We start from the raw sequence: 20,523 nt of genomic DNA, 5'->3' as shown, positions 1-20,523 counted from the left end.
AATTGCGTCGCGATTCAATACATCGTCCTCCAGTCGACCTGTTTCCAAAGGGTCTATTGTAGCCTCGGGCACCTTATGGTCGTTCTCCTGTGAGTCTAGTTTTTCGAATCCGACGCAAAACTGACAGTTAATTGTAACTTTCAGAGCCTCTTAGTGACGATGGAACACACAAATTGCGTCGTGAATCAATACATCGTCCTCCAGGCGACCTGTCTCCAAGGGTCTAGTGCTGCCACGGGCAGCTTATGGTCGTTCTCCTGTGAGTCTAGTTTTCCGAATACGACGCATAACTAACAGCCAATTGTAACGTTCAGAGCCTGTTAATGACGGTGGAACACACAAATTGCGTCGCGATTCAATACATCGTCCTCCAGGCGACTTGTCTCAGAGGTAATATTGCTGCCCCGGGCACCTTTTGGTCGTTCTCCTGTGAGTCTAGTTTTTCGAATCCGACGCAAAACTGACAGTTAATTGTAACGTTCAGAGCCTCTTAGTGACGATGGAACACACAAATTGCGTCGTGAATCAATACATCGTCCTCCAGGCGACCTGTCTCCAAGGGTCTAGTGCTGCCACGGGCACCTTATGGTCGTTCTACTGTGAGTCTAGTTTTTCGAATCCGACGCAAAACTGACAGTTAATTGTAACGTTCAGAGCCTGTTAATAACGGTGGAACACACAAATTGCGTCGTGATTCAATACATCGTCCTCCAGGCGACTTGTCTCAGAGGTACTATTGCTGCCCCGGGCACCTTTTGGTCGTTCTCCTATGAGTCTATTTTATCGAATCCGGCGCAAAACTGACAGTTAATTGTAACGTTCAGAGCCTCTTAATAACGATGGAACACACAAATTGCGTCGCGATTCAATACATCGTCCTCCAGCCGACTTGTCTCCAAGGGTCTAGTGCTGCCTCGGGCACCTTATGGTCGTTCTTCTGTGAGTCTAGATTTTCGAATCGACGCAAAACTGACAGTTAATTGTAACGCTCAGAGCCTGTTAATGACGATGGAACACACAAATTGCGTCGCGATTCAATACATCGTCCTCCAGCCGACCTGTCTCCAAGGATCTATTGCTGCCTCGGGCACCTTATGGTCGTTCTCCTGTGAGACTAGTTTTTCGAATCCGACACAAACCTGACAGTTAATTGTAACGTTCAGAGCCTCTTAATGACGATGGAACACACAAATTGCGTCGCAAATCAATACATCGTCCTCCAGCCAAATTGTCTCCAAGGGTCTAGTGCTGCCACGGGCACCTTATGGTCGTTCTCCTGTGAGTCTAGATTTTCGAATCCGACGCAAAACTGACAGTTAATTGTAACGTTCAGAGCCTCTTAATAACGATGGAACACACAAATTGCGTCGCGATTCAATACATCGTCCTCCAGCCGACTTGTCTCCAAGGGTCTAGTGCTGCCTCGGGCACCTTATGGTCGTTCTTCTGTGAGTCTAGATTTTCGAATCCGACGCAAAACTGACAGTTAATTGTAACGTTCAGAGCCTCTTAATAACGATGGAACACACAAATTGCGTCGCGATTCAATGCATCGTCCTCCAGCCTACCTGTCTCCAAGGGTCTATTGCTGCCTCGGGCACCTTATGGTCGTTCTGCTGTGAGTCTAGTTTTTCGAATCCGACACAAACCTGACAGTTAATTGTAACGTTCAGAGCCTGTTAATGACAATGAAACACACAAATTGCGTCGCGAATTAATACATCGTCCTCCAGCCGACTTGTCTCCAAGGGTCTAGTGCTGCCACGGGCACATTATGGTCGATCTCCTGTGAGTCTAGATTTTCGAATCCGACGCAAAACTGACAGTTAATTGTAACGTTCAGAGCCTCTTAATGACGATGGAACACACAAATTGCGTCGCGATTCAATACATCGTCCGCCAGTCGACCTGTTTGCAAGGGTCTATTGCAGCCTCGGGCACCTTATGGTCGTTCTCCTGTGAGTCTAGTTTTTCGAATCCGACGCAAAACTGACAGTTAATTGTAACGTTCAGAGCCTCTTAATGACGATGGAACACACAAATTGCGTCGCGGAATCAATACATCGTCCTCCAGCCGAATTGTCTCCAAGGGTCTAGTGCTGCCACGGGCACCTTATGGTCGTTCTCCTGTGAGTCTAGATTTTCGAATCCGGCGCAAAACTGACAGTTAATTGTAACGCTCAGAGCCTCTTAATGACGATGGAACACACAAATTGCGTCGCGATTCATTACATCGTCCTCCAGGGGTCTCCAAGGGTCTATTGCTGCCTCGGGCATCTTATGGTCGTTCTCCTGTGAGTCTAGTTTTTCGAATCCGACGCAAAACTGACAGTTAATTGTAACGTTCAGAGCCTCTTAATGACGATGGAACACACAAATTGCGTCGCGATTCAATACATCGTCCGCCAGCCAAATTGTCTCCAAGGGTCTAGTGCTGCCACGGGCACCTTATGGTCGTTCTCCTGTGAGTCTAGATTTTAGAAACCGACGCAAAACTGACAGTTAATTGTAACGTTCAGAGCCTCTTAATCACTATGGAACACACAAATTGCGTCGCGATTCAATACATCGTCCTCCAGCCGACTTGTCTCCAAGGGTCTATAGCTGCCTCGGGCACCTTATCGTCGTTCTCCTGTGGGTTTAGTTTTGCGAATCCGACGCATAACTGACAGTTAATTGTAACGTTCAGAGCCTGTTAATGACGATGGAACACACAAATTGCGTCGAGATTCAATACATCGTCCGACAGCCGACCTGTCTCCAAGGGTCTATTGCTGCCTCGGGCACCTTATGGTCGTTCTGCTGTGAGTCTAGTTTTCCGAATACGACGCATAACTGACAGTTAATTGTAACGTTCAGACCCTGTTAATGACGATGGAACACACAAATTGCGTCGCGATTCAATACATCGTCCTCCAGCCGACTTGTCTGCGAGGTACTATTGCTGCCCCGGGCACTTTATGGTCGTTCTCCTAGGAGTGTAGTTTCTCGAATCCGGCGCAAAACTGACAGTTAATTGTAACGTTCAGAGCCTCTTAATGACGATGGAACACACAAATCGCGTCGCGATTCAATACAACGTCCTCCAGCCGACTTGTCTCCAAGGGTCTAGTGCTGCCTCGGACACCTTATGGTCGTTCTTCTGTGAGTCTAGATTTTCGAATCCGACGCAAAACTGACAGTTAATTGTAACGTTCAGAGCCTCTTAATAACGATGGAACACACAAATTGCGTCGCGATTCAATACATAGTCCTCCAGCCGACCTGTCTCCAAGTGTCTATTGCTGCCTCGGGCGCCTTATGGTCGTTCTCCTGTGAGTCTAGTTTTCCGAATCCGACGCAAACCTGACAGTTAATTGTAACGTTCAGAACCTGTTAATGACAATGAAACACACAAATTGCGTCGCGAATCAATACATCGTCCTCCAGCCGAATTGTCTCCAAGGGTCTAGTGCTGCCACGGGCACCTTATGGTCGTTCTCCTGTGAGTCTAGATTTTCGAATCCGACGCAAAACTGACAGTTAATTGTAACGTTCAGAGCCTCTTAATGACGATGGAACACACAAATTGCGTCGCGATTCATTACATCGTCCTCCAGGGTTCTCTTAGGGTCTATTGCTGCCTTGGGCATCTTATGGTCGTTCTCCTGAGAGTCTAGTTTTTCGAATCCGACGCAAAACTGACAGTTAATTGTAACGATCAGAGCCTCTTAATGACGATGGAATACACAAATTGCGTCGCGATTCAATACATCGTCCTCCAGTCGACCTGTTTCCAAAGGGTCTATTGTAGCCTCGGGCACCTTATGGTCGTTCTCCTGTGGGTCTAGTTTTTCGAATCCGACGCAAAACTGACAGTTAATTGTAACTTTCAGAGCCTCTTAGTGACGATGGAACACACAAATTGCGTCGTGAATCAATACATCGTCCTCCAGGCGACCTGTCTCCAAGGGTCTAGTGCTGCCACGGGCAGCTTATGGTCGTTCTCCTGTGAGTCTAGTTTTCCGAATACGACGCATAACTAACAGCCAATTGTAACGTTCAGAGCCTGTTAATGACGGTGGAACACACAAATTGCGTCGCGATTCAATACATCGTCCTCCAGGCGACTTGTCTCAGAGGTAATATTGCTGCCCCGGGCACCTTTTGGTCGTTCTCCTGTGAGTCTAGTTTTTCGAATCCGACGCAAAACTGACAGTTAATTGTAACGTTCAGAGCCTCTTAGTGACGATGGAACACACAAATTGCGTCGTGAATCAATACATCGTCCTCCAGGCGACCTGTCTCCAAGGGTCTAGTGCTGCCACGGGCACCTTATGGTCGTTCTCCTGTGAGTCTAGTTTTCCGAATACGACGCATAACTGACAGCTAATTGTAAATTTCAGAGCCTGTTAATGACGGTGGAACACACAAATTGCGTCGCGATTCAATACATCGTCCTCCTGGCGACTTGTCTCAGAGGTAATATTGCTGCCCCGGGCACCTTTTGGTCGTTCTCCTATGAGTCTATTTTATCGAATCCGGCGCAAAACTTACAGTTAATTGTAACGTTCAGAGCCTCTTAATAACGATGGAACACACAAATTGCGTCGCGATTCAATACATCGTCCTCCAGCCGACATGTCTCCAAGGGTCTAGTGCTGCCTCGGGCACCTTATGGTCGTTCTTCTGTGAGTCTAGATTTTCGAATCCGACGCAAAACTGACAGTTAATTGTAACGTTCAGAGCCTCTTAATGACGATGGAACACACAAATTGCGTCACGATTCAATACATCGTCCTCCAGCCGACCTGTCTCCAAGGGTCTATTGCTGCCTCGGGCACCTTATGGTCGTTCTCCTGTGAGACTAGTTTTTCGAATCCGACGCAAACCTGACAGTTAATTGTAACGTTCAGAGCCTCTTAATGACGATGGAACACACAAATTGCGTCGCGAATCAATACATCGTCCTCCAGCCAAATTGTCTCCAAGGGTCTAGTGCTGCCACGGGCACCTTATGGTCGTTCTCCTGTGAGTCTAGATTTTCGAATCCAACGCAAAACTGACAGTTAATTGTAACGTTCAGAGCCTCTTAATCACTATGGAACACACAAATTGCGTCGCGATCCAATACATCGTCCTCCAGCCGACTTGTCTCCAAGGGTCTATAGCTGCCTCGGGCACCTTATCGTCGTTCTCCAGTGAGTCTAGTTTTACGAATCCGACGCAAAACTGACAGTTAATTGTAACGTTCAGAGCCTCTTAATGACGATGGAACACACAAATTGCGTCGCGGAATCAATACATCGTCCTCCAGCCGAATTGCCTCCAAGGGCCTAGTGCTGCCACGGGCACCTTATGGTCGTTCTCCTGTGAGTCTAGATTTTCGAATCCGACGCAAAACTGACAGTTAATTGTAACGTTCAGAGCCTCTTAATGACGATGGAACACACAAATTGCGTCTCGATTCATTACATCGTCCTCCAGGGGTCTCCAAGGGTCTATTGCTGCCTCGGGCATCTTATGGTCGTTCTCCTGTGAGTCTAGTTTTTCGAATCCGACGCAAAACTTACAGTTAATTGTAACGTTCAGAGCCTCTTAATGACGATGGAACACACAAATTGCGTCGCGATTCAATACATCGTCCTCCAGTCGACCTGTTTCCAAGGGTCTATTGCAGCCGCGGGCACCTTATGGTCGTTCTCCTGTGAGTCTAGTTTTTCGAATCCGACGCAAAACTGACAGTTAATTGTAACGTTCAGAGCCTCTTAATGACGATGGAACACACAAATTGCGTCGTGAATCAATACATCGTGCTCCAGGCGACCTGTCTCCAAGGGTCTAGTGCTGCCACGGGCACCTTATGGTCGTTCTCCTGTGAGTCTAGTTTTCCGAATACGACGCATAACTGACAGCTAATTGTAACGTTCAGAGCCTGTTAATGACCGTGGAACACACAAATTGCGTCGCGATTCAATACATCGTCCTCCAGGCGACTTTTCTCAGAGGTACTATTGCTGCCCCGGGAACCTTTTGGTCGTTCTCCTATAAGTCTATTTTATCGAATCCGGCGCAAAACTTACAGTTAATTGTAACGTTCAGAGGCTCTTAATAACGATGGAACACACAAATTGCGTCGCGATTCAACACATCGTCCTCCAGCCGACATGTCTCCAAGGGTCTAGTGCTGCCTCGGGCACCTTATGGTCGTTCTTCTGTGAGTCTAGATTTTCGAATCCGACGCAAAACTGACAGTTAATTGTAACGTTCAGAGCCTCTTAATGACGATGGAACACACAAATTGCGTCACGATTCAATACATCGTCCTCCAGCCGACCTGTCTCCAAGGGTCTCTTGCTGCCTCGGGCACCTTATGGTCGTTCTTCTGTGAGACTAGTTTTTCGAATCCGACGCAAACCTGACAGTTAATTGTAACGTTCAGAGCCTCTTAATGACGATGGAACACACAAATTGCGTCGCGAATCAATACATCGTCCTCCAGCCAAATTGTCTCCAAGGGTCTAGTGCTGCCACGGGCACCTTATGGTCGTTCTCCTGTGAGTCTAGATTTTCGAATCCAACGCAAAACTGACAGTTAATTGTAACGTTCAGAGCCTCTTAATCACTATGGAACACACAAATTGCGTCGCGATCCAATACATGGTCCTCCAGCCGACTTGTCTCCAAGGGTCTATAGCTGCCTCGGGCACCTTATCGTCGTTCTCCAGTGAGTCTAGTTTTACGAATCCGACGCAAAACTGACAGATAATTGTAACGTTCAGAGCCTCTTAATGACGATGGAACACACAAATTACGTCGAGATTCAATACATCGTCCGACAGCCGAACTCTCTCCAAGGGTCTATTGCTGCCTCGGGCACCTTATGGTCGTTCTGCTGTGAGTCTAGTTTTCCGAATACGACGCATAACTGACAGTTAATTGTAACGTTCAGAGCCTGTTAATGACGATGGAACACACAAATTGCGTCTCGATTCATTACATCGTCCTCCAGGGGTCTCCAAGGGTCTATTGCTGCCTCGGGCATCTTATGGTCGTTCTCCTGTGAGTCTAGTTTTTCGAATCCGACGCAAAACTGACAGTTAATTGTAACGTTCAGAGCCTCTTAATGACGGTGGAACACACAAATTACGTCGCGATTCAATACATCGTCCTCCAGTCGGCCTGTTTCCAAGGGTCTATTGAAGCCTCGGGCACCTTATGGTCGTTCTCCTGTGAGTCTAGTTTTTCGAAACCTACGCAAAACTGACAGTTAATTGTAACGTTCAGAGCCTCTTAATGACGATGGAACACACAAATTGCGTCGCGGAATCAATACATCGTCCTCCAGCCGAATTGCCTCCAAGGGCCTAGTGCTGCCACGGGCACCTTATGGTCGTTCTCCTGTGAGTCTAGATTTTCGAATACGACGCAAAACTGACAGCTAATTGTAACGTTCATAGCCTCTTAATGACGATGGAACACACAAATTGCGTCTCGATTCATTACATCGTCCTCCAGGGGTCTCCAAGGGTCTATTGCTGCCTCGGGCATCTTATGGTCGTTCTCCTGTGAGTCTAGTTTTTCGAATCCGACGCAAAACTTACAGTTAATTGTAACGTTCAGAGCCTCTTAATGACGATGGAACACACAAATTGCGTCGCGATTCAATACATCGTCCTCCAGTCGACCTGTTTCCAAGGGTCTATTGCAGCCGCGGGCACCTTATGGTCGTTCTCCTGTGAGTCTAGTTTTTCGAATCCGACTCAAAACTGACAGTTAATTGTAACGTTCAGAGCCTCTTAATGACGATGGAACACACAAATTGCGTCGTGAATCAATACATCGTGCTCCAGGCGACCTGTCTCCAAGGGTCTAGTGCTGCCACGGGCACCTTATGGTCGTTCTCCTGTGAGTCTAGTTTTCCGAATACGACGCATAACTGACAGCTAATTGTAACGTTCAGAGCCTGTTAATGACCGTGGAACACACAAATTGCGTCGCGATTCAATACATCGTCCTCCAGGCGACTTTTCTCAGAGGTACTATTGCTGCCCCGGGCACCTTTTGGTCGTTCTCCTATAAGTCTATTTTATCGAATCCGGCGCAAAACTTACAGTTAATTGTAACGTTCAGAGGCTCTTAATAACGATGGAACACACAAATTGCGTCGCGATTCAATACATCGTCCTCCAGCCGACATGTCTCCAAGGGTCTAGTGCTGCCTCGGGCACCTTATGGTCGTTCTTCTGTGAGTCTAGATTTTCGAATCCGACGCAAAACTGACAGTTAATTGTAACGTTCAGAGCCTCTTAATGACGATGGAACACACAAATTGCGTCACGATTCAATACATCGTCCTCCGGCCGACCTGTCTCCAAGGGTCTATTGCTGCCTCGGGCACCTTATGGTCGTTCTCCTGTGAGACTAGTTTTTCGAATCCGACGCAAACCTGACAGTTAATTGTAACGTTCAGAGCCTCTTAATGACGATGGAACACACAAATTGCGTCGCGAATCAATACATCGTCCTCCAGCCAAATTGTCTCCAAGGGTCTAGTGCTGCCACGGGCACCTTATGGTCGTTCTCCTGTGAGTCTAGATTTTCGAATCCAACGCAAAACTGACAGTTAATTGTAACGTTCAGAGCCTCTTAATCACTATGGAACACACAAATTGCGTCGCGATCCAATACATCGTCCTCCAGCCGACTTGTCTCCAAGGGTCTATAGCTGCCTCGGGCACCTTATCGTCGTTCTCCAGTGAGTCTAGTTTTACGAATCCGACGCAAAACTGACAGTTAATTGTAACGTTCAGAGCCTCTTAATGACGATGGAACACACAAATTACGTCGAGATTCAATACATCGTCCGACAGCCGAACTCTCTCCAAGGGTCTATTGCTGCCTCGGGCACCTTATGGTCGTTCTGCTGTGAGTCTAGTTTTCCGAATACGACGCATAACTGACAGTTAATTGAAACGTTCAGAGCCTGTTAATGACGATGGAACACACAAATTGCGTCTCGATTCATTACATCGTCCTCCAGGGGTCTCCAAGGGTCTATTGCTGCCTCGGGCATCTTATGGTCGTTCTCCTGTGAGTCTAGTTTTTCGAATCCGACGCAAAACTGACAGTTAATTGTAACGTTCAGAGCCTCTTAATGACGGTGGAACACACAAATTGCGTCGCGATCCAATACATCGTCCTCCAGCCGACTTGTCTCCAAGGGTCTATAGCTGCCTCGGGCACCTTATCGTCGTTCTCCAGTGAGTCTAGTTTTACGAATCCGACGCAAAACTGACAGTTAATTGTAACGTTCAGAGCCTCTTAATGACGATGGAACACACAAATTACGTCGAGATTCAATACATCGTCCGACAGCCGAACTCTCTCCAAGGGTCTATTGCTGCCTCGGGCACCTTATGGTCGTTCTGCTGTGAGTCTAGTTTTCCGAATACGACGCATAACTGACAGTTAATTGTAACGTTCAGAGCCTGTTAATGACGATGGAACACACAAATTGCGTCTCGATTCATTACATCATCCTCCAGGGGTCTCCAAGGGTCTATTGCTGCCTCGGGCATCTTATGGTCGTTCTCCTGTGAGTCTAGTTTTTCGAATCCGACGCAAAACTGACAGTTAATTGTAACGTTCAGAGCCTCTTAATGACGATGGAACACACAAATTGCGTCGCGATTCAATACATCGTCCTCCAGTCGACCTGTTTCCAAGGGTCTATTGCAGCCGCGGGCACCTTATGGTCGTTCTCCTGTGAGTCTAGTTTTTCGAATCCGACGCAAAACTGACAGTTAATTGTAACGTTCAGAGCCTCTTAATGACGATGGAACACACAAATTGCGTCGTGAATCAATACATCGTGCTCCAGGCGACCTGTCTCCAAGGGTCTAGTGCTGCCACGGGCACCTTATGGTCGTTCTCCTGTGAGTCTAGTTTTCCGAATACGACGCATAACTGACAGCTAATTGTAACGTTCAGAGCCTGTTAATGACCGTGGAACACACAAATTGCGTCGCGATTCAATACATCGTCCTCCAGGCGACTTTTCTCAGAGGTACTATTGCTGCCCCGGGCACCTTTTGGTCGTTCTCCTATAAGTCTATTTTATCGAATCCGGCGCAAAACTTACAGTTAATTGTAACGTTCAGAGGCTCTTAATAACGATGGAACACACAAATTGCGTCGCGATTCAATACATCGTCCTCCAGCCGACATGTCTCCAAGGGTCTAATGCTGCCTCGGGCACCTTATGGTCGTTCTTCTGTGAGTCTAGATTTTCGAATCCGACGCAAAACTGACAGTTAATTGTAACGTTCAGAGCCTCTTAATGACGATGGAACACACAAATTGCGTCACGATTCAATACATCGTCCTCCAGCCGACCTGTCTCCAAGGGTCTATTGCTGCCTCGGGCACCTTATGGTCGTTCTCCTGTGAGACTAGTTTTTCGAAGCCGACGCAAACCTGACAGTTAATTGTAACGTTCAGAGCCTCTTAATGACGATGGAACACACAAATTGCGTCGCGAATCAATACATCGTCCTCCAGCCAAATTGTCTCCAAGGGTCTAGTGCTGCCACGGGCACCTTATGGTCGTTCTCCTGTGAGTCTAGATTTTCGAATCCAACGCAAAACTGACAGTTAATTGTAACGTTCAGAGCCTCTTAATCACTATGGAACACACAAATTGCGTCGCGATCCAATACATCGTCCTCCAGCCGACTTGTCTCCAAGGGTCTATAGCTGCCTCGGGCACCTTATCGTCGTTCTCCAGTGAGTCTAGTTTTACGAATCCGACGCAAAACTGACAGTTAATTGTCACGTTCAGAGCCTCTTAATGACGATGGAACACACAAATTACGTCGAGATTCAATACATCGTCCGACAGCCGAACTCTCTCCAAGGGTCTATTGCTGCCTCGGGCACCTTATGGTCGTTCTGCTGTGAGTCTAGTTTTCCGAATACGACGCATAACTGACAGTTAATTGTAACGTTCAGAGCCTGTTAATGACGATGGAACACACAAATTGCGTCTCGATTCATTACATCGTCCTCCAGGGGTCTCCAAGGGTCTATTGCTGCCTCGGGCATCTTATGGTCGTTCTCCTGTGAGTCTAGTTTTTCGAATCCGACGCAAAACTGACAGTTAATTGTAACGTTCAGAGCCTCTTAATGACGGTGGAACACACAAATTGCGTCGCGATCCAATACATCGTCCTCCAGCCGACTTGTCTCCAAGGGTCTATAGCTGCCTCGGGCACCTTATCGTCGTTCTCCAGTGAGTCTAGTTTTACGAATCCGACGCAAAACTGACAGTTAATTGTAACGTTCAGAGCCTCTTAATGACGATGGAACACACAAATTACGTCGAGATTCAATACATCGTCCGACAGCCGAACTCTCTCCAAGAGTCTATTGCTGCCTCGGGCACCTTATGGTCGTTCTCCTGTGAATCTAGTTTTCCGAATACGACGCATAACTGACAGCTAATTGTAACGTTCAGAGCCTGTTAATGACCGTGGAACACACAAATTGCGTCGCGATTCAATACATCGTCCTCCAGGCGACTTTTCTCAGAGGTACTATTGCTGCCCCGGGCACCTTTTGGTCGTTCTCCTATAAGTCTATTTTATCGAATCCGGCGCAAAACTTACAGTTAATTGTAACGTTCAGAGGCTCTTAATAACGATGGAACACACAAATTGCGTCGCGATTCAATACATCGTCCTCCAGCCGACATGTCTCCAAGGGTCTAGTGCTGCCTCGGGCACCTTATGGTCGTTCTTCTGTGAGTCTAGATTTTCGAATCCGACGCAAAACTGACAGTTAATTGTAACGTTCAGAGCCTCTTAATGACGATGGAACACACAAATTGCGTCACGATTCAATACATCGTCCTCCAGCCGACCTGTCTCCAAGGGTCTATTGCTGCCTCGGGCACCTTATGGTCGTTCTCCTGTGAGACTAGTTTTTCGAATCCGACGCAAACCTGACAGTTAATTGTAACGTTCAGAGCCTCTTAATGACGATGGAACACACAAATTGCGTCGCGAATCAATACATCGTCCTCCAGCCAAATTGTCTCCAAGGGTCTAGTGCTGCCACGGGCACCTTATGGTCGTTCTCCTGTGAGTCTAGATTTTCGAATCCAACGCAAAACTGACAGTTAATTGTAACGTTCAGAGCCTCTTAATCACTATGGAACACACAAATTGCGTCGCGATCCAATACATCGTCCTCCAGCCGACTTGTCTCCAAGGGTCTATAGCTGCCTCGGGCACCTTATCGTCGTTCTCCAGTGAGTCTAGTTTTACGAATCCGACGCAAAACTGACAGTTAATTTTAACGTTCAGAGCCTCTTAATGACGATGGAACACACAAATTACGTCGAGATTCAATACATCGTCCGACAGCCGAACTCTCTCCAAGGGTCTATTGCTGCCTCGGGCACCTTATGGTCGTTCTGCTGTGAGTCTAGTTTTCCGAATACGACGCATAACTGACAGTTAATTGTAACGTTCAGAGCCTGTTAATGACGATGGAACACACAAATTGCGTCTCGATTCATTACATCGTCCTCCAGGGGTCTCCAAGGGTCTATTGCTGCCTCGGGCATCTTATGGTCGTTCTCCTGTGAGTCTAGTTTTTCGAATCCGACGCAAAACTGACAGTTAATTGTAACGTTCAGAGCCTCTTAATGACGGTGGAACACACAAATTGCGTCGCGATCCAATACATCGTCCTCCAGCCGACTTGTCTCCAAGGGTCTATAGCTGCCTCGGGCACCTTATCGTCGTTCTCCAGTGAGTCTAGTTTTACGAATCCGACGCAAAACTGACAGTTAATTGTAACGTTCAGAGCCTCTTAATGACGATGGAACACACAAATTACGTCGAGATTCAATACATCGTCCGACAGCCGAACTCTCTCCAAGGGTCTATTGCTGCCTCGGGCACCTTATGGTCGTTCTGCTGTGAGTCTAGTTTTCCGAATACGACGCATAACTGACAGTTAATTGTAACGTTCAGAGCCTGTTAATGACGATGGAACACACAAATTGCGTCTCGATTCATTACATCATCCTCCAGGGGTCTCCAAGGGTCTATTGCTGCCTCGGGCATCTTATGGTCGTTCTCCTGTGAGTCTAGTTTTTCGAATCCGACGCAAAACTGACAGTTAATTGTAACGTTCAGAGCCTCTTAATGACGATGGAACACACAAATTGCGTCGCGATTCAATACATCGTCCTCCAGTCGACCTGTTTCCAAGGGTCTATTGCAGCCGCGGGCACCTTATGGTCGTTCTCCTGTGAGTCTAGTTTTTCGAATCCGACGCAAAACTGACAGTTAATTGTAACGTTCAGAGCCTCTTAATGACGATGGAACACACAAATTGCGTCGTGAATCAATACATCGTGCTCCAGGCGACCTGTCTCCAAGGGTCTAGTGCTGCCACGGGCACCTTATGGTCGTTCTCCTGTGAGTCTAGTTTTCCGAATACGACGCATAACTGACAGCTAATTGTAACGTTCAGAGCCTGTTACTGACCGTGGAACACACAAATTGCGTCGCGATTCAATACATCGTCCTCCAGGCGACTTTTCTCAGAGGTACTATTGCTGCCCCGGGCAACTTTTGGTCGTTCTCCTATAAGTCTATTTTATCGAATCCGGCGCAAAACTTACAGTTAATTGTAACGTTCAGAGGCTCTTAATAACGATGGAACACACAAATTGCGTCGCGATTCAATACATCGTCCTCCAGCCGACATGTCTCCAAGGGTCTAGTGCTGCCTCGGGCACCTTATGGTCGTTCTTCTGTGAGTCTAGATTTTCGAATCCGACGCAAAACTGACAGTTAATTGTAACGTTCAGAGCCTCTTAATGACGATGGAACACACAAATTGCGTCACGATTCAATACATCGTCCTCCAGCCGACCTGTCTCCAAGGGTCTTTGCTGTCTCGGGCACCTTATGGTCGTTCTCCTGTGAGACTAGTTTTTCGAATCCGACGCAAACCTGACAGTTAATTGTAACGTTCAGAGCCTCTTAATGACGATGGAACACACAAATTGCGTCGCGAATCAATACATCGTCCTCCAGCCAAATTGTCTCCAAGGGTCTAGTGCTGCCACGGGCACCTTATGGTCGTTCTCCTGTGAGTCTAGATTTTCGAATCCAACGCAAAACTGACAGTTAATTGTAACGTTCAGTGCCTCTTAATCACTATGGAACACACAAATTGCGTCGCGATCCAATACATCGTCCTCCAGCCGACTTGTCTCCAAGGGTCTATAGCTGCCTCGGGCACCTTATCGTCGTTCTCCAGTGAGTCTAGTTTTACGAATCCGACGCAAAACTGACAGTTAATTGTAACGTTCAGAGCCTCTTAATGACGATGGAACACACAAATTGCGTCGCGGAATCAATACATCGTCCTCCAGCCGAATTGCCTCCAAGGGCCTAGTGCTGCCACGGTCACCTTATGGTCGGTCTCCTGTGAGTCTAGATTTTCGAATCCGACGCAAAACTGACAGTTAATTGTAACGTTCAGAGCCTCTTAATGACGATGGAACACACAAATTGCGTCTCGATTCATTACATCGTCCTCCAGGGGTCTCCAAGGGTCTATTGCTGCCTCGGGCATCTTATGGTCGTTCTCCTGTGAGTCTAGTTTTTCGAATCCGACGCAAAACTTACAGTTAATTGTAACGTTCAGAGCCTCTTAATGACGATGGAACACACAAATTGCGTCGCGATTCAATACATCGTCCTCCAGTCGACCTGTTTCCAAGGGTCTATTGCAGCCGCGGGCACCTTATGGTCGTTCTCCTGTGAGTCTAGTTTTTCGAATCCGACGCAAAACTGACAGTTAATTGTAACGTTCAGAGCCTCTTAATGACGATGGAACACACAAATTGCGTCGTGAATCAATACATCGTGCTCCAGGCGACCTGTCTCCAAGGGTCTAGTGCTGCCACGGGCACCTTATGGTCGTTCTCCTGTGAGTCTAGCTTTCCGAATACGACGCATAACTGACAGCTAATTGTAACGTTCAGAGCCTGTTAATGACCGTGGAACACACAAATTGCGTCGCGATTCAATACATCGTCCTCCAGGCGACTTTTCTCAGAGGTACTATTGCTGCCCCGGGCACCTTTTGGTCGTTCTCCTATAAGTCTATTTTATCGAATCCGGCGCAAAACTTAAAGTTAATTGTAACGTTCAGAGCCTCTTAATAACGATGGAACACACAAATTGCGTCGCGATTCAATACATCGTCTTCCAGCCGACTTGTCTCCAAGGGTCTATAGCTGCCTCGGGCACGTTATCGTCGTTCTCCTGTGGGTCTAGTTTTACGAATCCGACGCAAAACTGACAGTTAATTGTAACGTTCAGAGCCTCTTAATGACGATGGAACACACAAATTGCGTCGAGATTCAATACATCGTCCGACAGCCGACCTCTCTCCAAGGGTCTATTGCTGCCTCGGGCACCTTATGGTCGTTCTGCTGTGAGTCTAGTTTTCCGAATACGACGCATAACTGACAGTTAATTGTAACGTTCAGACCCTGTTAATGACGATGGAACACACAAATTGCGTCGCGATTCAATACATCGTCCTCCAGCCGACTTGTCTGCGAGGTACTATTGCTGCCCCGGGCACTTTATGGTCGTTCTCCTAGGAGTGTAGTTTCTCGAATCCGGCGCAAAACTGACAGTTAATTGTAACGTTCAGAGCCTCTTAATGACGATGGAACACACAAATCGCGTCGCGATTCAATACATCGTCCTCCAGACGACTTGTCTCCAAGGGTCTAGTGCTGCCTCGGACACCTTATGGTCGTTCTTCTGTGAGTCTAGATTTTCGAATCCGACGCAAAACTGACAGTTAATTGCAACGTTCAGAGCCTCTTAATAACGATGGAACACACAAATTGCGTCGCGATTCAATACATAGTCCTCCAGCCGACCTGTCTCCAAGGGTCTATTGCTGCCTCGGGCGCCTTATGGTCGTTCTCCTGTGAGTCTAGTTTTCCGAATCCGACGCAAACCTGACAGTTAATTGTAACGTTCAGAACCTGTTAATGACAATGAAACACACAAATTGCGTCGCGAATCAATACATCGTCCTCCAGCCGAATTGTCTCCAAGGGTCTAGTGCTGCCACGGGCACCTTATGGTCGTTCTCCTGTGAGTCTAGATTTTCGAATCCGACGCAAAACTGACAGTTAATTGTAACGTTCAGAGCCTCTTAATGACGATGGAACACACAAATTGCGTCGCGATTCATTACATCGTCCTCCAGGGGTCTCTTAGGGTTTATTGCTGCCTTGGGCATCTTATGGTCGTTCTCCTGTGAGTCTAGTTTTTCGAACCCGACGCAAAAATGACAGTTAATTGTAACGATCAGAGCCTCTTAATGACGATGGAACACACAAATTGCGTCGCGATTCAATACATCGTCCTCCAGGCGACCTGTCTCCAAGGGTCTAGTGCTGCCACGGGCACCTTATGGTCGTTCTCCTGTGAGTCTAGTTTTCCGAATACGACGCAAACCTGACAGTTAATTGTAACGTTCAGAGCCTGTTAATGACGGTGGAACACACAAATTGCGTTGCGATTCAATACATCGTCCTCCAGGCGACTTGTCTCAGAGGTAATATTGCTGCCCCGGGCACCTTTTGGTCGTTCTCCTATGAGTCTAGTTTTTCGAATCCGACGCAAAACTGACAGTTAATTGTAACGTTCAGAGCCTCTTAGTGACGATGGAACACACAAATTGCGTCGTGAATCAATACATCGTCCTCCAGGCGACCTGCCTCCAAGGGTCTAGTGCTGCCACGGGCACCTTATGGTCGTTCTCCTGTGAGTCTAGTTTTCCGAATACGACGCATAACTGACAGCTGATTGTAACGTTCAGAGCCTGTTAATGACGGTGGAACACACAAATTGCGTCGCGATTCAATACATCGTCCTCCAGGCGACTTGTCTCAGAGGTAATATTGCTGCCCCGGGCACCTTTTGGTCGTTCTCCTATGAGTCTATTTTATCGAATCCGGCGCAAAACTTACAGTTAATTGTAACGTTCAGAGCCTCTTAATAACGATGGAACACACAAATTGCGTCGCGATTCAATACATCGTCCTCCAGCCGACCTGTCTCCAAGGTTCTATTGCTGCCTCGGGCACCTTATGGTCGTTCTCCTGTGAGACTAGTTTTTCGAATCCGACGCAAACCTGACAGTTAATTGTAACGTTCAGAGCCTCTTAATGACGATAGAACACACAAATTGCGTCGCGAATCAATACATCGTCCTCCAGCCAAATTGTCTCCAAGGGTCTAGTGCTGCCACGGGCACCTTATGGTCGTTCTCCTGTGAGTCTAGATTTTCGAATCCAACGCAAAACTGACAGTTAGTTGTAACGTTCAGAGCTTCTTAATCACTATGGAACACACAAATTGCGTCGCGATCCAATACATCGTCCTCCAGCCGACTTGTCTCCAAGGGTCTATAGCTGCCTCGGGCACCTTATCGTCGTTCTCCAGTGAGTCTAGTTTTACGAATCCGACGCAAAACTGACAGTTAATTGTAACGTTCAGAGCCTCTTAATGACGATGGAACACACAATTTACGTCGAGATTCAATACATCGTCCGACAGCCGAACTCTCTCCAAGGGTCTATTGCTGCCTCGGGCACCTTATGGTCGTTCTGCTGTGAGTCTAGATTTCCGAATACGACGCATAACTGACAGTTAATTGTAACGTTCAGAGCCTGTTAATGACGATGGAACACACAAATTGCGTCTCGATTCATTACATCGTCCTCCAGGGGTCTCTTAGGGTCTATTGCTGCCTCGGGCATCTTATGGTCGTTCTCCTGTGAGTCTAGTTTTTCGAATCCGACGCAAAACTGACAGTTAATTGTAACGTTCAGAGCCTCTTAATGACGGTGGAACACACAAATTGCGTCGCGATTCAATACATCGTCCTCCAGTCGGCCTGTTTCCAAGGGTCTATTGAAGCCTCGGGCACCTTATGGTCGTTCTCCTGTGAGTCTAGTTTTTCGAAACCTACGCAAAACTGACAGTTAATTGTAACGTTCAGAGCCTCTTAATGACGATGGAACACACAAATTGCGTCGCGGAATCAATACATCGTCCTCCAGCCGAATTGCCTCCAAGGGCCTAGTGCTGCCACGGGCACCTTATGGTCGTTCTCCTGTGAGTCTAGATTTTCGAATCCGACGCAAAACTGACAGTTAATTGTAACGTTCAGAGCCTCTTAATGACGATGGAACACACAAATTGCGTCTCGATTCATTGCATCGTCCTCCAGGGGTCTCCAAGGGTCTATTGCTGCCTCGGGCATCTTATGGTCGTTCTCCTGTGAGTCTAGTTTTTCGAATCCGACGCAAAACTGACAGTTAATTGTAACGTTCAGAGCCTCTTAATGACGATGGAACACACAAATTGCGTCGCGATTCAATACATCGTCCTCCAGTCGACCAGTTTCCAAGGGTCTATTGCAGCCGCGGGCACCTTATGGTCGTTCTCCTGTGAGTCTAGTTTTTCGAATCCGACGCAAAACTGACAGTTAATTGTAACTTTCAGAGCCTCTTAATGACGATGGAACACACAAATTGCGTCGTGAATCAATACATCGTGCTCCAGGCGACCTGTCTCCAAGGGTCTAGTGCTGCCACGGGCACCTTATGGTCGTTCTCCTGTGAGTCTAGTTTTCCGAATACGACGCATAACTGACAGCTAATTGTAACGTTCAGAGCCTGTTAATGACCGTGGAACACACAAATTGCGTCGCGATTCAATACATCGTCCTCCAGGCGACTTTTCTCAGAGGTACTATTGCTGCCCCGGGCACCTTTTGGTCGTTCTCCTATAAGTCTATTTTATCGAATCCGGCGCAAAACTTACAGTTAATTGTAACGTTCAGAGCCTCTTAATAACGATGGAACACACAAATTGCGTCGCGATTCAATACATCGTCCTCCAGCCGACTTGTCTCCAAGGGTCTAGTGCTGCCTCGGGCACCTTATGGTCGTTCTTCTATGAGTCTCGATTTTCGAATCCGACGCAAAACTGACAGTTAATTGTAACGTTCAGAGCCTCTTAATCACTATGGAACACACAAATTTCGTCGCGATTCAATACATCGCCCTCCAGCCTACTTGTCTGCGAGGTACTATTGCTGCCCCGGGCACCTTATGGTCGTTCTCCTAGGAGTGTAGTTTCTCGAATCCGGCGCCAAACTGAATGTTAATTGTAACGTTCAGAGCCTCTTAATGACGATGGAGCACACAAATTGCGTCGCGATTCAATACATCGTCCTCCAGCCGACTTGTCTCCATGGGTCTAGTGCTGCCTCGGGCATCTTATGGTCGTTCTCCTGTGAGTCTAGATTTTCGAATCCGACGCAAAACTGACAGTTAATTGTAACGTTCAGAGCCTCTTAATGACGATGGAACACACAAATTGCGTCGCGATTCAATACATCGTCCTCCAGCCGACTTGTCTCCAAGGGTCTAGTGCTGCCTCGGGCACCTTATGGTCGTTCTCCTGTGAGTCTAGTTTTTCGAGTCCGACGCAAAACTGACAGTTAATTGTAACGTTCAGAGCCTGTTAATGACGATGGAACACACAAATTGCGTCGCGATTCAATACATCGTCCTCCAGCCGACTTGTCTGCGAGGTACTCTTGCTTCCCCGGGCACCTTATGGTCGTTCTCCTAGGAGTGTAGTTTCTCGAATCCGGCGCAAAACTAACAGTTAATTGTAACGTTCAGAGCCTCTTAATGACGATGGAACACACAAATTGGGTCGCGATTCAATACATCGTCCTCCAGCCGACTTGTCTCCATGGGTCTAGTGCTGCCTCAGGCACCTTATGGTCGTTCTCCTGTGAGTCTAGATTTTCGAATCCGACGCAAAACTGACAGTTAATTGTAACGTTCAGAGCCTGTTAATGACGATGGAACACACAAATTGCGTCGCGATTCAATACATCGTCCTCCAGCCGACTTGTCTCCAAGGGTCTAGTGCTGCCTCGGGCACCTTATGGTCGTTCTCCTGTGAGTCTAGTTTTTCGAATCCGACGCAAAACTGACAGTTAATTGTAACGTTCAGAGCCTGTTAATGACGATGGAACACACAAATTGCGTCGCGATTCAATACATCGTCCTCCAGCCGACTTGTCTGCGAGGTACTCTTGCTGCCCCGGGCACCTTTTGGTCGTTCTCCTATGAGTCTAGTTTATCGAATCCGGCGCAAAACTGACAGTTAATTGTAACGTTCAGAGCCTCTTAATAACGATGGAACACACAAATTGCGTCGCGATTCAATACATCGTCCTCCAGCCGACTTGTCTCCAAGGGTCTAGTGCTGCCTCGGGCACCTTATGGTCGTTCTTCTGTGAGTCTAGATTTTCGAATCCGACGCAAAACTGACAGTTAATTGTAACGTTCAGAGCCTGTTAATGACAATGAAACACACAAATTGCGTCGCGAACCAA

The sequence above is a fragment of the Schistocerca nitens genome, chromosome 11 (assembly GCF_023898315.1).
Source record: "Schistocerca nitens isolate TAMUIC-IGC-003100 chromosome 11, iqSchNite1.1, whole genome shotgun sequence".
NCBI lineage: Eukaryota > Metazoa > Arthropoda > Insecta > Orthoptera > Acrididae > Schistocerca > Schistocerca nitens.
This window is presented reverse-complemented; position numbering follows the sequence as displayed.